This window comes from Lissotriton helveticus, chromosome 1_1 (genome assembly GCF_964261635.1).
Source record: "Lissotriton helveticus chromosome 1_1, aLisHel1.1, whole genome shotgun sequence".
Taxonomy (NCBI): Eukaryota; Metazoa; Chordata; class Amphibia; order Caudata; family Salamandridae; genus Lissotriton; species Lissotriton helveticus.
The window spans coordinates 1,283,850,944-1,283,869,919 of record NC_136057.1 but is presented as its reverse complement, the minus strand read 5'-3'; the positions used below and the strand labels follow the sequence as shown (position 1 = coordinate 1,283,869,919).

At 42.2% G+C, this 18,976-nt stretch overlaps 1 protein-coding gene across 5 annotated transcripts in view; it reads left to right on the top strand.

Annotated features, from left to right (window-relative positions):
- CADPS2 (calcium dependent secretion activator 2) overlaps positions 1 to 18,976 on the top strand; it is a 2,489,915-nt gene that overhangs the window by 1,073,686 nt on the left and 1,397,253 nt on the right. The window lies entirely within an intron of this gene.

The window sequence follows — 18,976 nt, the reverse complement described above, 5'->3', positions numbered from 1 at the left end:
TCATAAGTTTCAACAAACACCATACGTGATTTAAAAACAACCTTTCGGTTATATGAGACAATTAAGACTTCATAAAAATAGTACCCTTAGTCATAGACACCTTCACAGTACCAAAACTACGGTGGCTCTTCTGACAACAGAACATTCATTCTCATCTCTTGAATTTCCAGATTTTCTTTACATTCTCAGATCGTTTACTTTTCTCGGCAAAAAAATATCTTCAAATATTCACATTATTTTACAGTTTCCTTGTGAATTCACGTACTTTCTTACAAAAAAATTGACACACAGTTACTGACGTTAATTCCCCATATTGGTATTTCATCCTAGATGAGTTTCTAACTCTTCGTCACAGTTATGGCCTAACGGGGCTTCCGTCTGATATTTGATAATGAACCTTGACTCCAGCCTATGTCATTTTTGTTTTCTGTTCCCTCCTCTCTCGTCGTGTTTCACCATATCCAAAACACAAAATCTCAATAGATTTGTATTTTGGTTATGTTCTGTCTGAAAATGTCTCGCAATCGGGTATGCCTTATCACAATTCTTGATAGCTATCAAATGTTCTAAGATTCTGTTTTTTGCCTTGTGTATAGTACTGCCTATGTAGGCCTTCTCACAGGGACAAAACAGAGCATACACTGCGAACTCTGTGTTACTCGATGTGTGTTCTTGTATTCTGAAGGGTTCAGTATTTGGTGATAGTTTTACTTCCTTGCAGTTTTTGCTATTTTTGCATGCTTTTCAGCTTCTGCAGGGGAAAAAACCTTGTATTCCCATTGGTTTTTCTTTTGCTACTTGCACTGCACTGCATACCTCATCCTTTAGTGATTTCGAATTTTTAAAGGTTATTTGGGGATATGTTTCAACATATTCCGCAATGTCTGGATCCGTCTGAAGAACCGGCCAGAATTTTTTCAGGCTACGTTTTACCATGAAGGCTTGGCTGCTATAGGTGGTAATAAACCGTGTCTTACTGTTTCCTATGTCATCCTTCTTATCCTTTTCCGCTAGCAGTGAATCTCTACATCTTTCTGAGACTATCATTTTTGCTCTATTTATAGTTTTCTGTGTGTAGCCTCTAGCTAAGAATCTCTCAGACATGGTTTTTTCTTCTTCTGCAAAACTTAGGGCCGTGCTACAGTTGCTTTTGGCTCTAAGGAGCTCACCCACTGGGATACTTTGTATCAGCGAGCTCGGGTGGCAGCTACGTGCGTGTTGCAGACTGTTGCCTGCTGTAGCTTTCCTAAAGAGGATACTTTCCAAACGGTTATTCTCCACTTTTAACCTTAAATCAAGGAAATCCAAACTGTCTTCTGCCCACTGGCTAGTGAATTTTAGGTTATAGTCATTGATGTTCAACTCGTCTACAAAACTCGGTGCTTCTACTTCTGTACCAGACCACACTACAAAAATATCATCAATGTACCTGACCCATTTTATAACTTTCTCCTTGTACATTGATGATCTGTATATTACTTCCTCCTCCCAGTACCCCATGAAAAGACCCGCAAAGCACAGCGCAAAGCAAGTCCCCATGGAAGTACCGAGGATCTGTCGATAGATCTTACAATCGAAGAGGAAGTAGTTTTGGGTCAGAAAGATTTCCATGATTTTCAGTAGCATTTGTGTGTGGTGAAGATATGATATTGATCTTTGAGACTGGAAATGTTTGCAGGCTGCTAGACGCAATTTGTGCGGGATGCATGTGTATAAACCAATCACATCCAGGGATAGAAGAGTGTAACTCTCCTCCAATTTTAGTGTTCTTAAAAATGTAAGAAAGGCTCCTGAGTCTTTTATATAGGATGGCAAATTTTGCACCAAATTCTGCAAATAGAAGTCTACATATCTTGATGCATTCTCAAGACAACTCCCTATTGAGGAGACAATCGGTCTCCCTGGTGGATTGTCTTGGTCCTTATGGATCTTCGGAAGAAGATATAAGGCCGGGATTTTAGGGGACTTACATTCTAAGAATTTAAATTCTTCCAATTCTATGAGTCCCTTTGTTTTCCACTGATTGCTAGACCAGGAGCATCCAGGCGGCAGCAGCTAAGCTAGCTCTGACTCGAGCACGCCGATCCTCGAAAACACACGCACTGGCGGAGATGCACTGGCTCCCAGTAACTCAAAGGATTTTGTTCAAATCCTTATGTAAAGTTTTCAAAGCACTTCATGGACAAGGACCCAAATTGCTTATATATATATATATATATATCCAACTCGTCAGGAAGCACAATAAGAAGGGCCACAGGAAGCTTTATAAGGTTGTTTAATGGACTCGAACACTTGCCAGCAGCCACTGCAACAGACCACAGGCTTCTCAGTAAATACCTTGCCAGACGCGTTTCAGGATTCCAAGTCCTTTCCTCAGTGGCAGTAAGTTAGGAGTGAAGCCATCGCGCTGTTCCGTTCTAATTGAAAACACCTGCCCATGTGGGCGTGTCACTCTCGGTGCATCCTGGTGTTTATAATTCATAACCCCCAAGTGGGTGCGATGTTCGCTCCTTAATTAAAATGTCAAAAAATACCTTCCATGTGGATCGAAGTGCTGGGCTGCATTTCAGGGCTGCAGCTTGCACTAAGTTTGAAAACGATCTGACAGCATGTGAAGTTCTGAACAATTTGAGGCAAGAAGGAGATATGGAAACCAATCCAGTGGATAACACTCTCACACAAAGACTGACCAACATTAACATCGATCAAGAAGCCCCTAAAAGTGACTTCAAATTGACTTCCAAATTCGTCCCTCAAATCCCTGTGGATTCAATCGATATTTTTTCTGATGCGGTCACCAGGGATCTGATGGCCTTGAGAACAACACAGAGTCATCAAAAGAAACAATTCAATACCACCAGGGAACAGCAATTGGCCATTGAAAACATCATGGAGGATAAAACGATCGTATGTAAACCCTCCGATAAGGGAGGGAACATCGTTATTATGTCCAGGCATAAATATGTTGCAGAAGCCATGCGTCAATTACAGGATACATCTTGCTATGCTCCTATCAAGAAGCAAGATTATTTAGCAAGCATTAATAGTCTACATGCCTTGCTCAAAAAATGGCATGACAAGTCCATGTTAGATCTGGATGAATATCTTTTTCTTAAGACTAATAACCCGATTTTGCCTTGTTTCTACCACCTACCCAAGGTTCATAAGGACATGAATGATCCCCCAGGGAGACCCATCATCTCCTCCATGGGAGGATTGACCGAGAATCTCTCGAAGTTTTTAGACCACCACTTGTTTAGTTTTGTATTGTCTTTGAGGTCAATTATCAGAGATACTTCAGACTTTATTGAGAAGGTGGAACTTTTGGCTTGGCAACCATCATACGTACTGATTACAATGGATATCACAAGTTTGTATACTTGTATAGACCATGAACAAGGTCTTCAGGCAGTGGAATATTTCCTAAACAAAAGAAAACTTAAATATGCAATGCATAATAAGATGTTATTGGAATTAATTGCATTTTGCTTGCATAATAATATTTTTCTCTTTCAGGAAACCATCTATCGTCAACTCTCTGGTACTGCCATGGGCTCCTGCTTCGCCCCCAGCTATGCGAATTTATTCGTAGGCTGGTGGGAGGAGCAGGTAGCCTGGGCACCCAGAAATGCCACATGGAACAACAAAGTGGTGGCATGGAGTAGGTATATCGACGACCTGTTCCTAGTGTGGAACGGATCCATTGATGAAGCTAACCAGTACATACAAATCCTTAATGACAACGAGTATCACTTGAGATTCACTGGGGAAGTAAACAGTGAAATGGTCAATTATTTGGACCTCCAAGTGAGTGTCAGAGATGGACATATCTGTACACAACTCTACCGCAAACCAACTGCTGGTAATAGCGTATTACACGCTTCGAGCAGTCATCCCCATAAACTTATTAACAACATTCCTTACGGGGAATTCTTGCGGCTTAAGCGTAACTGCAGTCAAACTGGGGATTTCGAAAAAGCGGCAAAGGAAAGCGTAGAGAGATTCTTGATGAGAGGATACAACTCTAACCTCCTCCAAGACACTTTAAATAAAGTCAGGAAGTTACCCCGCAAAAGCCTTTTTGTTAAGAAGTTAGGCCCGGTGACAGAGGGAAGATTTCGCATGATCACATCCTATTCTGCGGACTCTTCTAAACTTAGCTCTATCATGTCTAAGCACTGGCACATCTTAAAATCTGACCAAATTGTAGGGCCCGACATTCCTAATGTACCATTAATAACGTTCAGGAAGACGAGATCCTTACGTGATCAAATAGTCCACAGCTATTTACCACCACTGGCTAAACAACTAGGCACTTTGAAGGACGCTAAAGGCTTTTTCCCTTGCGGAAAATGCAAAGCCTGCGCAGCCAGCAAAAGAACATTAACATATGAGGTGACAGGCTGCAAAAGTGGCAAGAAAATTAACAGATTTATGTCATGCCACACTGACCATGCGGTCTACTGTCTAGTGTGTCCCTGCATGTTAAGGTACATCGGAAGTACTATTAATCCTGTTAAGTTAAGGATACTTGAGCATATGCGGGCCATCGCGAATAAAGACTTTACATATCCAGTGGCCCGGCATTTTGCCATTAAACATAACAGTGACAGGAGCCTTCTGAGATATTTTTGTTTGGATTATGTTGAGGAGAATCCAAGAGGAGGAAATAGATTGTTGGCACTTAGGAGACTAGAGTCTCGTTATATTATTGATCTCGAGACCAAGGCGCCTAGAGGTCTGAACATGGGAGAAGAACTGGCCTCACACTTGGGTTAAAATATGGATATCAGTGTTATGAGTGTTAAACTGTATAATATGATGTTTTGATGTATATACCATGACTTAAAGAAAGACGGGTTTTTGATTGAAGAAGCTCATACTGAACTGTTTTACACTTGCCACTATAAATTGCTTCTGTTTTGGTTTATACCCTTTGTTGAGCAGTCTTACGGGGCTGCAATAGCCGATCCACGGCAAGATTTACCCGATTTGCACACAGTGAATATGTGATTATTGTCGGGTGACAACGTTGTGTTTACAGCGTTTCTTTCTCGAGACCACGAGGTTCGGATTTATAATGTTTCCGATTGTATATTATATGTGGCTGATTTTTGAGAATGTAATCATGCCGATACAAGGCAGTCATTTGGGTTCAACTGACCAGTTAGCAATTTCTTTGGGCTTGTGCTAATATTGCACACTTCAAGATGGCGCGCAATACTGTGCCTGGGGCTTAGTCCTTTGTTTGTCTTGATTATTTTCACAAACATAGATAATGGTGCCGCCCCTGGCTCTCTGATGTGAATACTGACGAAGGGAGTTTATCTCCTGAAACGCGTTTGTTCTAAATAAACCCCTTGCTGAGATACTGCTGTGCCCGCGAGTGCTGTTTTCCTTTACCCGGCTGGGGATTGTGAGGATTTTGGAGCTGGTATGTATGTATATATATATATATGTATGTATGTATGTATGTATGTATGTATGTATGTATGTATGTATGTACAATCACAAAACGGGGAGGTAGAGGTTAAGATTAGGTTCACCCTCCTTACTGAATGCAGTTCCACAACATCCAGAATACCAGATTTAGAAATCTAACCATAGGAAGAGCAGGGATTCCACTGAACATGTGTGAAAAACCCTCTTTCCAGAAAGAAAAATTATTTTTAGAGTCTCCTCACTCACCAGGGTTACCCCTAGGTAGCATGCTTCATCATTAGGGTCCTCTCAGTCCGCTGCAGATTGAGGCGTGCTGCGACTTGCAAACCATGTTGGAGCACTTTGTTTTTGGAAAATATGTATGGTGCAGTGATGTGGAGTGGGAAAAATAGGCTAAAAATACCTAGCTAGTGAGCTAATATTTTATACCTGCTCCTAGTCGGTATGTTTTAAAATCAGGGGTTAATACTAGGGAAAGAACTAATCGTAATGAGTATGGTGTCCCTCGTACTGGGTGGACATGTTTTGAGCTTTCCCCTAAAGCTCTTCTTCAGGACCACACGAGGGCCAGCACAGTGCATACCACTCCTAAAGAATCCTGTGAATAGGAAACAATGGGGTGCTAACCTAATGTGTGTTCACCTGATACTTAATACATAAGGTTTTACAATGACACGCTGTATCTGTAGCAAATGAAGCAAAAGGAAAATGTAAAAAACCTGGCTACCCGCCAAGCTGGCAGTCCCTTTATATATGCGTCGTCATATCTCAATCAATGTACTCCTCTATAGTGGGTGTACTTAACAGCTATTTTGTGTCATCATCTGTGGTGGAAGAAATCAATCACACACAATGTCTTTGTGACGAAAATTGGTTATGTACAAATTGCAGTTTAAAATCACTCGTGAAATAGACACGACGTGACATACAACATATAACAAAATTATATTGTTACATTATATTACATATACTTTTGTTTAGGCAGAAATATGCCTAATGATCTGCAGGGGTAGAGGGGCTTGTAGTCACACCCTAAAATGGTAATGGGGACATACAGATAGCCCGTAGAATTTCCTAATGATAAATGAGATAGGAAGCGAGGAGAAATACCGGTGCCTTGGCTGATCCTGGAAGAAAAATAGGAACCTTATTATTTCCTTGGAAACATTTGAAATAAGGTCAAAAGGGTCTGGTTGGACTTATTTAGTCAAAGCACTCCTCTCAGAAAATGACCTGATGGCACCCCTGGAGACCGGATCTTACCGCATCTGTCTCCCTGTGGCCATTAAATAGACCCGGATCACCATAGTCCTGCTTACTTAAAAAAACTAGACAGTGTCTCTCACAAAATGGCCGCTGTGACTGGCAACGGAGTGGGGCCATCTTGGGCGAATTTAATAGACCTGTATCAGCCTAGTCATGCTTACATCTAAAACTAGACTGTGTCTCTCAAAAAAATGGCCGCTGTGACTGCAATGGAGCGGGCCATCTTAGGCGGATGACCAAATTGTCGGGTATGGGGGACAATAAGCTGAAAATAAAATAAAGGTAACAATGGGGATACATTTACAAGGGGGATACATTTAGACACTCAAGTACGATGTAGAGTAGTGATTCATGCAGTATGTTGCAAGCCCAATGGTACATCTGATTGATGTGCAAGACCATTAGCCATAACAGCTCGACTGTGCTCTTTTCAGAATAGCTTGTACGTACATCATGAAATGACTAAACTTCATGTCGTGTTAGGGGAAGTCATGAAAAAGGCCAGATTCCTGGATAATGAGGTACATCAGAATGATGCACTTGACCCTTAGACTTAACAGCTGGACAACGCTCTTCTCAGAATAGCATGTATGTACATCATGTAATGACTAAACCTCCTGTCTTGTTAGGTGGAAGTCATAAATAATGCCCGATTCCTGTATAATGCTAGATATCATGTATGGGATAGTAGAATCATAGTTGTCAGTTGGAGTCTGAATGCCACCAATAGGCAGTCTGCTGTTCACAAAAGAGCCGCTGATAGTGGAATGCTGATGGGGCTTTCCGGTTAATAGGGCATTCTAAATGAAGTGGTACCCATGTGTTATTAGTGTTATGATTTACGTTAGTGTATCACATGCAGTTGGATCTTTAATTCTGTTACAATGTGAGTACAGTTGTATATTCGAACATTCTACTAAATCTGGCAGAAGGTGTATTCCTGATTCATTTAACAAACTGCCCCCAAAGAATATCATCATTCAATCCTTCGGTGTTTGTGTGCAATTTATACATCCACAGCTGCTCTTTCTCTAGCAATCTTTTTTCTAGATTGTCAATGGGTTTGAGGTGTTCTAACACTGCCAAGTGTAGATCATTAGGGGTGTGTTTCACTTCATTGAAATGTGATGCCATTTTTGTGGTGACCTGGTGGCACCTGATGTTGCAGCGTTGTTCTCCTATCCTGGTGCTAACCTTTCTGGTGGTCATACCCACATAATGTAGGTCAAATATCCATGTGACCAAGTACATAACCCCTGCAGTATTGCAGTTAGTGATACTTCACTGCATCGGATCCACTGCATTAGCGTGCGCTTCATTTTGAACTTTGCAACATTGAATTACCGGCTTGCTACACCGGCCAGCACACCACCTTCCATGGGTCACAGGTTTAAGCCTGAGCGACTGACAAGTCTTATATATATATACTAAAGACACAAGGTAGCGCTGGAAACTGTGCACTAGAAGTGTACCCATGAGTCACGGGTTTCAGCATGAGTGACTGACAAGTTTTTTTATATATATATATATATTATTTTCATGTTATTGGTGAGAACTTGTTAATGATATAATGTATGTGTGTCTTACAGCCTGGCCCTGACATTTTTCCTAGCATTACAAATAGCTATGGGCCGTAAACTGGCAGTTGGTGAAGTTGTTGCCGACCTCCACGCTCCAAGCAAAACTCTGAGAACTACGCCGTGGGAGTGGAGTTTACCACCCACCCCTATATATTACCCAGTGGTAGTTATCACTAGGTAGTTATAGTTAGGATTCTGTATCCATTGGAAATGCATTTTTATGTGCTGCTATTAACTTTGGTGCAGTTTAATGAATCACTACAATTATTTTTTTTAAGTACTATTTTAATTCTTTCCTAGTTTGTGCATGGAAAGTTTAGGGGTGATCCGTCAAGCGGTGGCAGAGAAAACAGGGGGCCCGAAAATGTGTTTTCCCCATAGGAACTTAACACACGTTTACAACATGTATGTATAGGCATTTATATAGCGCACTACTTACCCGTAGGGTCCCAAGGCGCTTCGACCGCTGCGAAACCCTTCCTGGCTTCCCTGAGAGATGGTCCCTTAATGGGTATCTCCAGGGTGAGACCAGGCATCCCCGGCGGTCTGGTGGGGCCGTTAGTGAAGATGAGGCAAGCTAATGCCCAGAGTTGCCGAGTGTGAACGCTGATCAGAGTGGGCACCGAGGCGAGAGAATTATCGAGTCCGCTGACCCTGGTCCAGAAACCTGCCGCGCCGGGAATCGAACCCTGGTCCCGGGCCGTCCTCTGCTCTCGGGTCTGCCGCCTCTAACCAGTGAGCCACACTACTTCACTAACATAAACCGTGGTACGTATTTACACCATATTTGGCTGAAAGCTAGATCTAGGTCCAGAAAGATTGCTTTTTATATTTGTTGTAAAGTTATTTGTTGTAAATCCGTTTGGTCGTTATTTAGCAATTAATGCTCAAAAACTTTGCATATCTAGGGACGAAGAGGCTTCGCGGATGCACAGCCCACCTCACTGAGCCATTAATGGCTCTGGGGATCCCATTCCCATAGGCCAGCTCACAGGCTATGTCCTGAGGTACCCAACCCCCGGACATAATGGTTGCCCTGCCCTCAGTGGCGCGGGTAGGAAAACCTGTGTTTGTTTTCACTTGGCAGCAGTGTTTTCAAATCTCCTGCCAAGCAGGAGCAAACACCATGTCTGCTCCCAGCGGGCAGGAGCTTGACAAATGCTCCCAGCAGCTGGGAGTGGACTTTAGTTCTTGTTCCCAGTCTGCAGTGAAGGAAACAGATCTAAATATTGCTCCCACCCTGAGGGAGCAGCATTATCAGCTGCCCTCTTCTGGCGGGAGGAATACTGGCTTACAATGTATGCGGTGAGCCGGCAGGGGCCACTGGGGCCTTGGGGCTCCTCCCACAGCCCCTAACCACTGTGTGGTGGGGGACCTTGTTGGGCAACCCTTCCTCTTAAAAATGTTGCCAGGTCCCGGGGGATGAGGTCTCAGGGCCAAAAGCATACTGGAGGGGTGAGGCCCCATGCCCCCTCCCCTTAATTTTAATTAATGATCCTGGGGATGGTGCCCCCAGAGCCATAAATGGTTCAGGGAAGAAGGCCAAGTGTTCCCCTGATCTTTAAACAAAAAAGGCCCTGGGTTTCCTACAAAAATTGGAGTATCAAGGTGTGATTGAGGCATGCGTGTCACCCATGAATAATCCTCTTTTCACTGTAAGCAAGCCTGATGGGTCGTACCGCCTAGTTTTGGATTATCGCCATTTGAACTCTCATTGTCGTACATGTAGGGTACAGAATACCCACAGCTCTGCACTAGTGGATAGTCTTGTGCGTAAAAGGTTTAAAGCCACACTTGACATTTCAAATGGCCTTTTTAGTCACAACCTGTCCTCTCTCAGTAGTCAATGGACAGCGTTTACTTCTGGCGGCAAACAAAAACAGTTCAAAAGATTAGCAATGGCCTACAAAAACAGTCCAGGCGTCTCTGCCGCCCGTGTTGACTCTTTGTTAGACGGCTTTAACCAGATGCGTACTCGTATGTTGAAGATATTTATCTCACAGACGACTAATTATGGCTGCATCTGTGACGCATAATTGTCATGTTTGTGGACTTCAGTTACAAATGTAACTTTGCAAAATCTCATATTGCAGAGTATACAGTGTTGTTTCTGGGCTATGAGCTCAACAACGAAGGTCAAGGTTTAGCACTTCACTTCCCGGAGAAACGCGCTCTGACAACTCTGAAAAAATTACAGTCTTTGCCTGGTTTTTTAAAAGTTTTGGGCGTACTTACATTCCTGATTATGCCCAGCGTATTGAGCCGCTATATGCCTTGATACAACCCACTTTTACCAAATCTTGCTGGCTTCCAGAACATTCAGCTATTCTGCAATCCTTGCAGTCTGATCTTCTCGAATCTAAATACTTACTGACATGTGACACCCACAGAAACCTGTTGATAAGAATCATGCCAGGTGCAGTGGGTTTCTCATACTTGATGTTTAATGAAGGAGACAGAGTCCCTATTGCTTACAAGTCACACTTGTACACCTTGACTGAAATGCACTTTTCTACTGTCGAAAAGATTTTGACAGCAGTGCAGTTAGCGATTCTAAAGGAAAGAGCGCTGTCGCAGTGGAAACGCATGTTGGTTGTTACACCGTATCGTGCCCTTGAGGCAGTGACGAGAGCCAGTGTACCTAATTCAAAAGCTTTACATCCGCGTTGGATACAATGGGCCACTTCACTGATGTCTCCGGATGTTACGTTTATGTTTGATCCCTCATTACAAACTCAGGAGTTTTTACAGTATGAATTTGTTTATCCTGCTCCTTTGTCCTTGCGCCTACTTGAGGATTACCATTGTATCATTTACACAGACAGTTCGGCGCAACCGGCGACGCGCTCTAAAAATTCATATGCAGCGGCCTGCACAATAGCGGTTAGTACCATTATGAATGGTGAATTCAAGTCCGATGTCGTGCATATGCAGTCATTAGGGGACTGTACCACCCAGTTGGCAGAGCTACGTGCTTTGGTGCTTGCACTAGAGTTTGCTGACCCCGTGTGACTACTTTAATTGTAAGTGACTCTTACTACTTTGTTCAGTCTTACAATGACAATTTATTCTTTAGGACTCAGAATGACTATTGTGATTCCAAAGGTAGCAAAATCAAGCATAAAATGCTTTGGGTTCGAGTTGCAAAACTAAAAGAACGTCTGCCTCTCGTGAATGTAATTCATAATCTTGGTCATCAGCGTGTAGGAGTACACGCTTTTGGTAACAGTTTAGCTAACGAAGCAGCGAAGACAGCAGTGGCAACATACTTAGTAGCAGCAGTTACAAGATCCAAAAGTAAGATTGATGATGACATCTTGGCGGCTATTGCTGCTACAGAGAAGGATGAAAATTACCCTAGAGGGTTCCCTTCGAAGTGTTTTTTTTTTTTTTTTTTTTTTTTGCAGAGTTTTATATAGCGCGAACTAGACCGAACCGAATCAGGTATCAGAGCGCTTTACATATTTTCCAGTTACTTTACATGAGGACACACTTTCATTTTAGGCACGGGGAGATTAAGTGATTTGCCCAGAATCACAGGAGGTTTTGGCGTCGTTACCGAGACTCGAACCCAGATCCCCAGGTCTGAGGTCGAGCGCCTTTGCCTTGTAGGCCAACTCCTCTCCCCAAAGTACTTATAATTTAAGTCCTGATAAAGTTCCCTATGTGGGAATTAACAACGTTGGTGACAGATTGATACCCAATGCGGACCGTACACAAGCCTTGATCACGCAGGCGTTTCAGCGACTGTCACTATCTTGCAGCAACGTTACTGGTGGAGCGGACTGTACAAACAAACATGTGATTATGTCCTTTCTTGTGACATTTGCCAGCAGATTAAACCTTCAACTGCTGCGTGTCCACCACAATCACAGTTGTACATATCTAATAAGCCACTTGGGTGTGATTATTTGGATCACAGCGGACCATTCTCCTCTTATACTGCATATAAGTTCATCACAGTTGCAGTGGATTTGTGCACACGCTTTCTATGGGTCTGGCCACAATGCAGCGCTGATGCTCGGACTGTCATCAGGGATTTGCGAGTCTTTGTGGGAATTTTTGCATTTGATACCTTCCATTCTGACCAAGGTCCAGCGTTCGCCTCTAAGGCATACAAGAAAGCCATGAGGTCTATCGGGGACAAGTCAAATTTTCATCTCCATACCGGCCTGAGGGCAATTCTGTTGTGGAGCGAATGAACCCTGACTTAACGTAATCCTTTACAGCTAGGGTTTTAGGTACTGGCAGGAACTGGTCCACCCATTTGTATAGCATACAACGTGCACTTAATAATCTTCCTAGAAGGTCTCTGGGTGGGCGGACCCCATACAAAATGCTCTTTGGCATAAAAATATTTGTCCCGGACCTTGATGGTCTAGACATGGCGTCGTCAGCCGTTCCCTTTGACGTAGATAATCATTCTGCTGTGTTGCAGTACCTACAAGAGACTTGTGACAGTCTTGCAAAGGAACATTTGCCCTCCACAACTGCTGCACTACAGATTCCGGTAGTTGGCTGGCTACCTCGAGTCGGAGACCTGGTCCATGAGAAGGTGGAGAACAAGAATGAATTCTGCCCTCTTATCGTGCCCCAGTTCCAGTGCTTGGCATGCAGGGTTTAAGAACAGTCATTTTACCTCCACTTCCTGGTCGCAAGGATAACAGGTACATTTCCATTGACAATGTCAAACTACAGCAAATGGCAGAGTCTTCTTAGTATGACTTCAGCGGTCTCTTGTCCAGCAATGCTGAGAAATTCTGTTTTGGCCTCGGCAAATACCTGAACAGGCCTGACATTGCCATTGAGATGCATACAGTTACTAATCCATTATTGAATCCACCTACTGTTGATCCCAATGAAGATACTGAGTATACCTATCCCACTGATGTGTCGTTGCCTGGCATGCAAACAAGGGCAGCCGACCAGTCACCTTTTTCATTTAACTCTAGCTCTACAAGATCAAGAGCCCCATCGAAAATGTCACTTTTTTCTGTTTGGTTTAAAAGAAATTTTTTTATACCCCCTTTATTCATGTCGATTGGATTTGTGGTTTTCTTTTTTCGTTTAATAAATGGACATTACCTAACCGAACGATCTGCAATTAGGTTAATTAATGGAACTTTGGCACCTCACTCCTCCTCATACAGAATGAAAAGGGACCAGACTTTTCTTAATATACCTGCTTGGCCTGTTTTAGTTGGGATTGTATGGGATGCTGTAAAATTTCAAATTCATGATCCCACAGAGGTGATAAATGTCCCCAATGTACTTTGTGTTTTTATAGGGGACGTTTGAAACAAAACATACGCTCTGATTGGGATGTACAAGCCGTTGAGGCTCTTTTTTCTGACTTGAAATATTATGCTGCTTTTAAAGCTGAAGATTTGTATTCAGACTCTTCAAATTATGCATTTATTTTGTTATCAACACTATGGCAATCATTTCCTGCATAAAGCAAATACGTTTAGAAAAGTGGTTATTTTATACACAATGGGAACATTGTCCAGTCCCCAATGAAGGCAGTTCGAAAACTCTTTTGAAAAAATTTACATATTTCACTGATTTCAATCAATCCAATCCAGAAGCCTTTTATTTTAAAACGGCTACAAAGTCCTCTTCCAAAGTTAGATTCACTCACACAAAATTATTGTACTCAAAATCCATTATGGATCGATTAACTATAGGCGGCTATGAGCTGTGGAAAGATACAATTGAACTTAAAATAAATCTATTTGGGTTCTCAAACCTGGCAGGTACAAGGCACAGAAGCCTTACATCGTGGGTGCCTTATCCCTGCCCAAATGTTGTTTTTAAATTCTACTTTTTTTCAAAGCACTTGCTTTGGATTGGCTACTTCCAAAAAGATGAATGCCCCTACCATTCCTGATCTGGGTGCTCATCCTACTTGGGACAATCACACAGATATGTCAATTGATGATTTGCAGTCCCTACTTACTAATACCTCCTTTAATATTTCCAGCTTGGATCCCCGAGGTTGGTTGATATGGCAAAAAAGTTCTGATTCATACCAACATCGTTTTCTGGGTCTGGCCCTGGGCTACACACAGGTTAGGGTGGACCCCCATTTTGAAAACTCCCATTCAGTTACGACCTATTCAGTAGGCAAATTGCATCAAAATTGGCTTACATCATTCCACCTTAGCGTCAGTTAAGCAACACTTATCACAATTGACTGACTATGTTGATTTGAATGACTTTGTTAAAGGCCCTGTAGGAGGCAGGTCCAAAAGATGGGTTTATGCTATTTACAATGAAGTTTGGAAATTGTCTCAAATTGAAGCTGCTGCTAGATTAAGGGCTATTGATCAAGCTAATTTAGAAAAAGTGCTTGCAGTCGTTGATAATAGCATTAATACTCTTTCTTCTGGAATTTACACTTTAGATAATATTGTTTCATCTGTTACTGGATATTGTGCAAGAAGATGCTTCAGTTTTGTTCCATGGTCAAAATCAATTGCCTTCGATAATGCAATTTTGCTTGGTCTTTGCAAACAATAAAGTCTGGTAAAGTTCATTGGGACTACATGAATACCTCATCTTTGTTTTTACCATTTAATTTAACTCCGAAACAAAAGTTCATGTCCATGAAGGATGCAACATACTCACGTTTGCATATAGAAAAATTGGAACCCTTACCATTTTCTGTCGCTGAATCTAATTCTGCTGTATGGCTTATTCATGGGTTAATAACATGGTCTTTCCCCTTGGTTAAATTTAGTTATTGTGTGAAACATTATGCCCTAGGCAGATGTGAACCACTGGGTAGTGCTTTTCTCTATGAAGTTTGGTCTTTGCCATTTACATACATGGAGCGTGTAACACGGAAGCCCCCAATTTAGCTTGCATTTTACAAAGGTACTCCGGTACCGGCAATGACACCAGCTTTTACATTATTAACTAACAGTAGTTATTTACTTTTAAATAATGAAGCGTGCTGCGGGATGCAAACCGGAATTCCGTACATTGTAACTGTCTCCCAACGCGTAGTTTGGTGCAGAAATGTGCTTTTCCCACCCCCGCATGGGAGACTCAATGTATCTATCTGGCCTTCCATTCCAACCTTGAAAGCAGAGTTCAACAAGATGATCAGAATAAGGGCTCTATTGTCCCAAAAAGAAGTTGCCCTTACTTCTTCTCATGAAACATTTGTCCTTCACATGGCTAACAACCGTACAGAAGTGCATGCTCTTTTAAATACTGATCTCCCACTTCATTTCGGCGCCTTGATCCACACCATATTAAACGCCTCTACGACAACTGGCTTGGCACACTTTTTTAAAGTTGTGGGCTCCATTTGGTGTGATACCTTTTCCAGCGTCTTGGGCAGGTTACCTTTAAATATCGCCTTGTCTGCCGGTGTACTGCTGTTGATTTGCTTGCTCCGAAATGGCTGCACTATCCATGTCACGAGACAGCCTGCCCCGGCTGTTCCAGCTTTCCGACCAGATGTTTGAGTTCTATGGAAAACTACCTCTGGCAACTTTGAGATGTGGCATATGGATTATCCTTCTGGTTCTCATACTTTACTTGTGTTCAGCCTGTGTTTCATTACCTGGATTGTTCTTTTGAATGGTCTTTGGATTTGTGTCTCTCAAATACGGCGTCTTCTGCCCCGGATTATGATCAACTGATAAGTCTATTAGTGGCTCACGAGTTGGACTCTTCTGGTGTCGGGATTATGGCCTATGAGGTTTGCGCATGAAGTTCTAGGTAATTGGGACATATGTGAGGCGGCACATGACTTCCTGTCACGAAGTTGCCTCGAAGAACATGCTGGTTGTCCTCTGATGGTGCTAGAGGCTCCAGTTCTCAAAGAACATGTATGTTCATTCCCTTTATTAAATTGGATGGCTGGACTCTTTGCTGATGAGAACAATGACTTCCTTTAGGAGGCTGTTGCAACATACTGTGCCTACACGCTGATGGACAGTTATCCAGCTAGGAGCACATACTGAACTCAGATTTTTTAATTTTACTATATTTTGTTTTCTATCCATAATGGGCTGTATACCTCCCCTTCTTGGTTTTTATTTTTTCCACACTATTTCAAACTTTCACTTCCAATTATACGGTTTGGCAAAATATGAACTTGGTTCTGTCTCACTCGAACTTGAACTCTGCGTTCCTAAATTCTTTCCCTTTTTGTTCGTGGTCCGATCAGGGGAGGGTGTAGTGAAGACTGGGTTCTGCCTGCACACATTACTATGTTAGCATAAGCGTGTTAGAAGTTTAAACGCCATTTTGCCACTTTGCCGCTTTTGCACACAACACTACATGTATCTGTTGTTAAAAGTTAAACTGCTTGATTTTCTTCACATGAGAATGGGCTGCTTTCCACATCCCTAGACTTACACTGTGACCTCAGTCTGTACACTTTGTGCTGCATGCTTCAAGGTCAAATAACAATGTATGCTGCTGATTCAGGATGATCGGCCCACGCTCTAGACACAACATGCACACAGCTGCGAATAGCTGAAACTCGAGTACCTTTAATATTACACTGCATGCATGTTTTCGGGCACTTGGAGAAAAACCTTTCCATCTACAGAGAGCTTGCTGATCCTGTGGTGTGATTCACCTCAGCTGATCTTGGAGGTATGGGGTTCCCCGTTTAAACCTAGAGACCTTCTATTATTATAAAACCTAGCTCCTAGCCAGAGGAGGGTGGGACACAAGGCGCTTTAAGACCTGTTTCCACTATCATTATAACATGATTTCTCCCTTTGTGTTTTATGGAATTGTAACAATGCTGATTGTTTTATTTCTAATCATATGCCTGCTTATGTTAGCCAAAATACTGCATCTTAGAGCACGTAGTTAAAATAAACATTTTAAACTTTACCGTGTCTGTGATTACTCATTTTGCGGACTTGTATGAGAATATAAACGAAAGAGTGTTCTTGCTTCCCACCATTCCTGAGAGTATTCTAAGTTGCTTGTCTGGGTTGTCTAATCATTGGTAGCTTTGCGGCAGGACGAAGAATGAATGAGACACTGATGCTAGTCAGATAGGTGTTCTGGGTACTGAGGTGAGTTTTTGGTACACCACAATTCACTGAGGTCCTGGTTACCTGCACATAGTTATGTGCATGAGCAGAATCCCCGCAACAATCATTAACACACTTCATTCACCTTCACAGAAGATGTTTTACATGCAAATTTTTAGGGTATGAAAACAATTATAAACCCTTATTGCACACCTGCAAGGTTACTTTCCTTAACCCCAGGTGTTTTGTCATATAAATCCTTCCCGATTTCCTGAAGGTCTTTAATCCAACTGACAACTGTGTCAATATCAATTAATTTTTATAAATTTCCATCCCACTTTGAGTAGTAATCACCCAAAGTAGTATTTCTTGTCACCATTGAAGATATGAAAAAGCCAAAAGATCAAGAGCTAGATGGTGCCAAGGACCCTCTGGAAAAGATGTGGGATTCAGGGGAGGTTTGCAGCATAACGATTAATCAGCTGCTGCACACACAGAGAAATTCTTACTAAAAGCATGTAATCATATTATCTATGGATGCTCACCAATGAACATCTCCGATCAAATTTCTAGTAGAACATTTGCCTAAATTAACCTTGTTTGCAATTTCTATGACCCTGTGCCACAGACTATCACGTCGAACGGTGATATTCAAATTACAGCCCACGCCCCCCTGCGGCCCTCCTGACCTTTACCTGCGGCCCAAGGGTCAACAGCAGCACGAGCAACTGTTTACTTGACTCAGAACTAACAATTAAAAAGAGGTTAAATAAAGGGGAAAGCATTTATTTGCAGGTTAATTGAAGATAAAGGAAGGAAGTAACTAGGGTGTCTTGTACTAATCTTTAGAAACACCTTCATTTTTAAAGATCTCTTACAACTAACCTGTAAAAGTTTGATAAAGTCTCTTCAAAATTCAAAACGTTTTTCATTTACTTGCAGAACTGTTTTACCTTAGTGCATCAGATTATATCAATGTATTGAGAAGAATTGTTTTTAAAGTGATCATTTTCAAACATTAATTTAGAAACATTCATGCTTCCCCCACCCTGACAATATTGCCAATAGTGAACTAAGAGGCAAGTCAAATGTATCATGCGCCCTCTAGGTTTCCTGTGTTGCTATTGAACATGGACAAAATCATACTTTATTAAATCAAACACATGAGAAGGGTTTGTGCAGCACACATCCTGAAGTCATGTATTTCATGGTCCTCTTATATGTAATAATGAAGAACAAAGGAGGGCAAGTGAAATAACACAATTGCCTGGGATCACATGATGTGGTCAAGGGGGGAAGCCAGGATTAATCCCAAGTGTTCTCGTTTAAAATGGTGCCGTTCAGCCACTAGATATGCATGATTTGCTTCCCCTACACCCACCTTACACATCCCCACCTACTGCCCCCCTGCTGGCATTAATGCAGCCCTGTCACACCACTGACCAAACTTTGTAGCCCTTGGGAACATGTTCGTGAGTACCTATGACCTAGAGCATACTCGCACTATAACTGTGTTTTAATTTTACAAGCAAACTTGCAACTCTGCAGCAAAGATCCTTTCCTGGCCCATGTTTCATTAATGAACTTCTTAACTCAAGTTAAACTGTCATCTTAGTCATACCTCTCATCCAAGTGAATGAAACCCCACCACACAGTCATTAGAACATGAAAAGTCAC